Source organism: Pan troglodytes, chromosome 8 (assembly GCF_028858775.2).
Source record: "Pan troglodytes isolate AG18354 chromosome 8, NHGRI_mPanTro3-v2.0_pri, whole genome shotgun sequence".
NCBI lineage: Eukaryota > Metazoa > Chordata > Mammalia > Primates > Hominidae > Pan > Pan troglodytes.
The window spans coordinates 38,694,751-38,701,411 of record NC_072406.2 but is presented as its reverse complement, the minus strand read 5'-3'; the positions used below and the strand labels follow the sequence as shown (position 1 = coordinate 38,701,411).

Here is a 6,661-nt window from a genome sequence, read left to right as displayed (position 1 = left end):
AGGAGAATCGCTTGAACCTGTGAGGTGGAGATTGTGGTGAGCCGAGATCACACCACTGCACTCCAGCCTGGGCAACAAGAGTGAGACTCATCTAAAAAAAAAAAAAAAAAGCACAAATAAATGGAAGCCACATACCTTATGTCCAACATATAAAGTTATAAATTGAGCTCCACACTGTTACATAGAATATGTTTTGTCCTCCTACCTTGGCAAACAGTGCTTCCTAAGGACATGGAATACAACGTTTGAATTCAGAACTTGGGTTCCTCCGTGTGAAGTACCAGAATATCACCTCACAAGGAAAACCAGCCTCCACTCCCCCAGCCTGTGACCTTGCCCCTTCTCTTCTCACTCCTGGCTCCCTCCTGCTTGGAGAGGTGACTAATGATGGGTGGACATCCCAGCTTCACATTCAAGTTCTACTGCAGCCCTCCAGCCCCTCAGCTTGCCCAGCACACCCCAGAAGCCCGCTTGGCCCTCCAGAAGGTGGACCCTGGAAAGAGGCAGGCAGTAATGCTGGAAGTGGGCTTGGGACTATAGGAGTAGATCATTCCAGGGTCCCAGGTACTGGAGGGTGTGGTCTAGAAGGAGGTGCATGGATTCTGGGGGACATGGCCCTTTGGCCCCTTGGAATCATCACCTAGTGGTGACCAGCCTGGCTGGAGAAGGGCAGAGGGCATCTTCTAGAACGTGGCACTAGGGCCAGGGGCTCCTCTGCCAGCATTTACAGGAAGGACTGATGTGACAGGAGGTAGGAGGCAGGAAGGCATGACAGTAAGCTGAGATTGGGAATGTTCTCTTCCCCCACCTCCTTCCCAACCTTTCTTGATCCTCCTCAAATAACACCCACTTTTCAGTTATTCATGCTGAGACACCTGGACTCTCTCCTGTATCACATCATCAAAACTCCTCTGCCTAGCATTTCAGGTTTGTGTCATTTGCCTTTTGTTCACCTTTCTGCAGGGGCAAGAGGATGGATGCTGTTTAAAATGAACTCAGTTAGTTTTTTTGTTCATGTTTCCTGTTTTTCCAGTGGCCTTATCAAGCCAAGACACTGCAACTTTTAAAAACGTTTCAACAGAGATATCCTTAAAATGATCTACATGATCTGGTCCCTGAGTTTAATCTTCCTGACTTCATCTCCTACTTCTGTCCCCTTTGGTTTTGAGAGTGTGACCGGATCTGCAACCTTAGTTTGTGCACACATCGCTCCCTCCAGGACACACAAGCACATTCATAACAGACACAGCCAGGCAGACATGGCTACTAGCAGAACTTCCACATCCTTCCTACATTGGTTTGCTAGGGCTCCCATTACAAGACATCACAGACTGGGTGGTTTGAACAACAGAAATGTATTTTCTCGCAGCTCTGGAGGCTAGAAGTTGAAGATCAAGGTGTTGGCAGGTTTGATTTCTCCTGAGGCCTCTCTTCTTGGCTTGCAGATGGCTGCCTTCTCCCTGTGTCCTCACACGGCCTTTCCTCTGCACATGCACAGGCCTGGTGTCTCTCCCTCTTAAAAGGACACCAGTTGTACTGGATTAGGGCCCACTCTAAAGGCCTCATTTGAGAATAATGACCTCTTTAAACACCCTCTGTCCAAATACAGTCACATTCTGAGGTTCTGGAGATTAGGACTTCCAGATAAGCATTTTAAAGGGAGAAGAATCCAACCCATAATACTTTCCTACTTGTGTTAGGCCATTCTCGTATTGCTATAAAGAAATTCCGGAGACTGGGTAATCTATAAAGAAAAGAGTTTTAATGGTCTTGTGGTTCTGCAGGCTGTACAGGAAGCAGCATCAGCTTCTGGAGAGGTCTCAGGGAATTTATAACCATGGCAGAAGGTAAAGGAGGAGAGAAGCGTCAAAAACGGTGGGAGCAGGAGAAAGACAGAGGGGCCAGGGGGAGACGCTACACACTTTTAACAACCAGATCTCACGAGAACACATTCACTATTGCCACGACAGTACCAACGGGGATGGTGTTAAACTATTCAGGAAAAACCGCCCCTGTGATCCAATCACCTCCCACCAGGCACCACCTCCAACATTAGGGATTATAATTCGACATGAGATTCGGTGGGGACACAGATCCAGGCTATATCACTACTTAAAGAAGATGTTTAAAATAACATCAACAAGTAAGGGAAGGAATGCTCATGAAAAATGTCCCGGAATGAAGAAAGGAAAGACCGGAAACATAAAAAGAAGTCATCCGCTTAACCCCTTCATTCCTGGGGCTTTGAACTGCATGCTTTCATGGAGTCACACAAAGAAGGGGGGCACAGAGGCCAATGGCTAAGAGTGACCAGAGGGGGGGATCCTGTGGCTCATCCTCTGCACCTCCAAATCCAATAAATATGTATTCATATTTCTTTCTGACTTTTGTTGTAAGTTTTATGCCTTAAGGTACTTGCTTTCCTGGGCCTCTGTACTTCCATTCTTTTATGGCACCAGCACTATTTCTTACCACCCACCTCACAAGCTCGTTTTCTGGCAATCTTCAGTCCATTCATAGCACAAGGCTCCATCCTTTACTATCTGTTCTTGTCACTCTGTGTACTTTCCCTGGGTGCCCCATGTTACATGGCTTCAACTGCAACTTTGATGCAAATGGTTCCTATTTCCGTCCCTAGCATTGAGGTACCCATGACACGTCACCCACTTGGATGAAACATGGGACCTTCACACTCAGCACTTTCAAAGTCAGATTCATCACCTTCCTCCCCTAACCCGCTCCCTGTTCTCTATTCCATGTTATCAGCATCAGTACCAGCCAGAAAGCCCAGAGCCAAAGTGCACGGCTCCTTCTCACTGAGTCCCACCCTCAGACATTCACCAACACATATTAATTCTTTTTGTTACCAGTTATATTTCATCCCTCCCTCTCCATATTCGTGCTTTTGTTTCTGATTTTGTTGTCCAGACAACTGCACTTTCTTTTTGCCTCCTTTCTGCTCACCTTCCCTCTATTCATTTGTTCCCTCTATTCATTAAATATACAAGAATTCACAATTTTGTTGGTCACATTTGGTTGAATTCTTATTAAATAAAACGTAAATTAAACTTTTTGAAGTGAACAACTAATTTGTCTCACCAAAGTTATTCCATTATCTTTTGAAGCAACTACTATATTGTAAACTTTAATTTTTGTAACAGTTACATGTCTGTATTTTTTGTATCCAGAACAAGCAAAACATACTATTGTTTTCAATGCATATAAATGGTATTATGTATATATTAAATGTCATTTAAAATTTTATCATTTTAAGATTTATCCTTGTCCATGTATATGTGTATACAAAGTATATGATGTGTCTGTGTGTGTATATATGTCACATATTTATATGTCTGTCTATCCATCTGTCTAGAATACTGGTTCACTCTACTTCTAAATTGTAGCCCAACACATACCTATATCACAATTAATTACTGATTTCTCTGCTGAATATTTACATTTTTTCCAATGAACATCATTATACTTGTTTCCTTGTACATATCTGTGAAATTTTTCTTTGGTTATATACTTGGAAGTATATTTTCTGGGTCGTTTTATGACTTAGAAAAATGTGTGTGACTGTGTGTGTGTCTGTGTGTGTGTGTGTGTGTGTGTGTGTGAGAGAGAGAGAGAGATGACACTTGGGGACTGAAGCTGGCATTAAAAGGTGTAGTGACCACACCAGGTCCTCCTCCCTTCCATGTCTCCCCTGGGCCCAGGACCTCCCTGGTGGCATCCGTGATTCTCTCTGTATGGCCTCTCCATTCCCTTCTCTCTTCCTACTGGCTCCGTCTGCTGTTGCATTTCTGTTTCATCACCACGGTAGCTCTTCAGAGTCATGGCTCACTACTGCCCAGCCTCTATCTCATAGCGCTTCCGAGCTTCTGACCCCTCCATTGACTCAATCTCTCTCTGTTGCTTTATTTAAACTCTTTGGAGCCACCACACAGTAGTCTTGTTCGTTTTCTGAACCAGGCTTTAGTGATGGGTGCTCAATCTCTCTCTGCTGATTTATTTAAACTCTTTGGAACCACCATGCAGTCGGCTTGTCTGTTTTCAGAACCAGGCTTTAGTGATGGGTGCTGCCCTCCTGTGGCTGCTGCAAATTGGAGATGGGCTGGGGGCTTGGGTGCTGCAATGCAATCTTCATGCCAACAGGGCCATGGGTGAGAGGAAGCTTGCCTTAGAGGGAGGGGTGACAATGGCCAGCATTCTGAGTCTGGTCTGTCCACTACACTCCTATTTTCCCCCAGAACTCAGCCAGAGCATCTCTTCAGGACACGTTCCCGACCTCCCTGTCTGATTTAGATGATCACTTTTATTTCACAACCGCACATATAACTTTATGATCATGTAAAGTACCGTGATCTGTTCTTTCTGATAGATGTTAGTCAGCCTGATAGCAGGAACCACTTCTTGCCTGGCTTTGCCCAGGCCCCAGCACAGCATCTGAAACACATTAGATGATTAATAAATGAAAGAGGTTGAGTGGATAAAAAATGCCCCAGATACTAGAATAGTCAGGGAATGCTTTATTGTTGAATTGGATCTTGCACAGGTCCCTACATTTAATCTGATTACATTGGACTTTTTCAAGCTTATCAGATTGTTTTCTCTTAATTTCAGGTAGGCGGACCTCAATCTCATGGCAAACCGAGCACATGTTTCTCTGACCCTTTCTGTGAGCTCTTTGCTCCATCTTCACTCTTTCCAATCACCCCCACTTCCCCACCGATCTTTCCACATACACAACTTTAAAACTTTCCCCAGGTATCTAGATCTGTCCAAATTCTACCCAAGAGTGCAGGGCCCTTGAAGCCAAGTGGAAAACAAAAAAGTCAAAAGAGCATCAAAGAAGTCTTGAATCTGGGATAGTCAACTAAGAGTGTTGGAACAAAGGAAGAGATGGTGAGAGGGTAGAGAGTTTGCAATTGGGATCGTGGAGGGGCGGTGGCCCTGGACACAGGGCAGAGCATGGTGGAAGGAGAGGCTGCAGGAGGTGAAGAACTGGTTACTGGAGGAGAGGAAGGTAGGGAAGGGAGGCCAGGGGATTGGAGGGGGCATTTGTGGTCACTGACTCCCCAAGGAGCCTCATGAGGATGGCATTGAACAGACTGTGTCAAGGAAGACGTGCTAACCTTATTGAGAGATGAGAGGGGCTCAACTCAGTGATGCATAAAGGGACGTAGCAAGGAGGGGTGGTGGGTGGTAGTCTGAGAATGTGAGGACTGTAGAGGGGAGAGGAAACACGGTCTTTAGTCACTATGAGGGGCACACCCAAAACCAATGTGGGATGTGGAGAGGAAACAGCTGCCCCTTCGAGGGGCCATAAGAGGCAGAGGCCTCAGAGCAGCAAAACAGTAAAGGGACCCATCAGAGATGTGGCTGAGGATACAAGGATTTTACCTAAAACTGACCGTGATCCCAAAGGGTGTGGTGGCAGTGTTTCAAAAGTCGAGGGTGATGGGAGGTGGGGTCAGGGTAGCAGAGGGGCTTCACATGTTGGGATGACATGGAGTCTAGGCCTTCCTGTGGATAGGAGTCACATGGGAGAAAGGGCACAAGGAGATGCCTCCAATGGCCTCAACACAGTCAGTGCTTGCGAAGCTTCAGGGCTGGGGGCAGGGAACGGGGTTCTTTTCAGAGACATGCAGAGCTTTGGGGTGCCCTGTTCGTGCCTAACAGTGGCTGGGTGGAAGCCGAGAGCGTGGGATTCTGGGTCGACGTCAGCTAGGCTGAGACTGGCTGCCCGCGAGAACTGGGATCTGGCTGGAGGCACCTGCATCATTACGATGGCTGTACTCACCTTCCCCCCTTTCTCTCTCCTCTCATAACCCACCCCAGGTGTGGCTGGCCCTGCCCTCTGCTCCAACCTGGAAGTTTTCACAGGCCTCCCAGTATTGCCTGGGGACCTGGGGATGGAAAATTCCCAAGACTTCCAGGTCAGGTCGGCAAGAGGGTTGCTCCCTGTCCTCCAGCACAAGAGAATTCGCTGCATACCACTCCACTCTCCTCATGTCCTCGGGCCCTTGTGTCTTCCCCTAGGACTCCCTCATCTAGCACATCCCATCACTAGATTTTACTTTTGGTCAGTGTCAATACAGTGTCCACTTATTTCACAATTTCACTGAGAATTGCCCACCAATTTTGCCTCTTTTTAGAAAAAAAAGGTCTGTTTTTACAAAGACATGGAATCAACCCAGGTGCCCATCAGCAGTGGACTGGATGAAGAAAGTGTGGTTCAAATACACCATGGAATACTACACAGCCATAAAAAAGAACAAAATCATGTCCTTTGCCACAATGTGGATGCAGTGGCAGCCGTTATCCTAAGTAAATTAATGCAGGAACAGAAACCCAAATACTACATATTCTCATTTTTAAGTGGGAGCTAACCATTGGATACACATGAACATAAAGATGGCAACAATAGACACTGGAGACTCCAAAATGGGGGAAGGAAGGACGGAGGCAAGCATTGAAAAACTATTGGCCAGGTGTGGTGTCTCATGCCTGTAAACCCAGAACTTTGGGAGGCCAAGGCGAGTGGATCACCTGAAGTTAGGACTTCGAGACCAGCCTGGCCAACACGATGAAACCCTGTCTCTACTAAAAAATTAAAAATTAGCTGGGCATGGTGGCAGGCTCCTGTAATCCAAGC

General features: G+C 46.4%; 1 long non-coding RNA gene across 2 annotated transcripts in view; it reads right to left on the bottom strand.

The window, feature by feature from the left end:
- Positions 1-444: 444 nt before the first annotated feature.
- LOC100611687 (uncharacterized) overlaps positions 445-6,661 on the bottom strand; it is a 48,280-nt gene continuing 42,063 nt past the window's right edge. For both annotated transcript variants that reach the window (XR_001721277.4, XR_682585.5), the window contains exon 3: positions 445-4,449. This is a non-coding gene — a long non-coding RNA (uncharacterized LOC100611687). The remainder of the gene's footprint in view (positions 4,450-6,661) is intronic.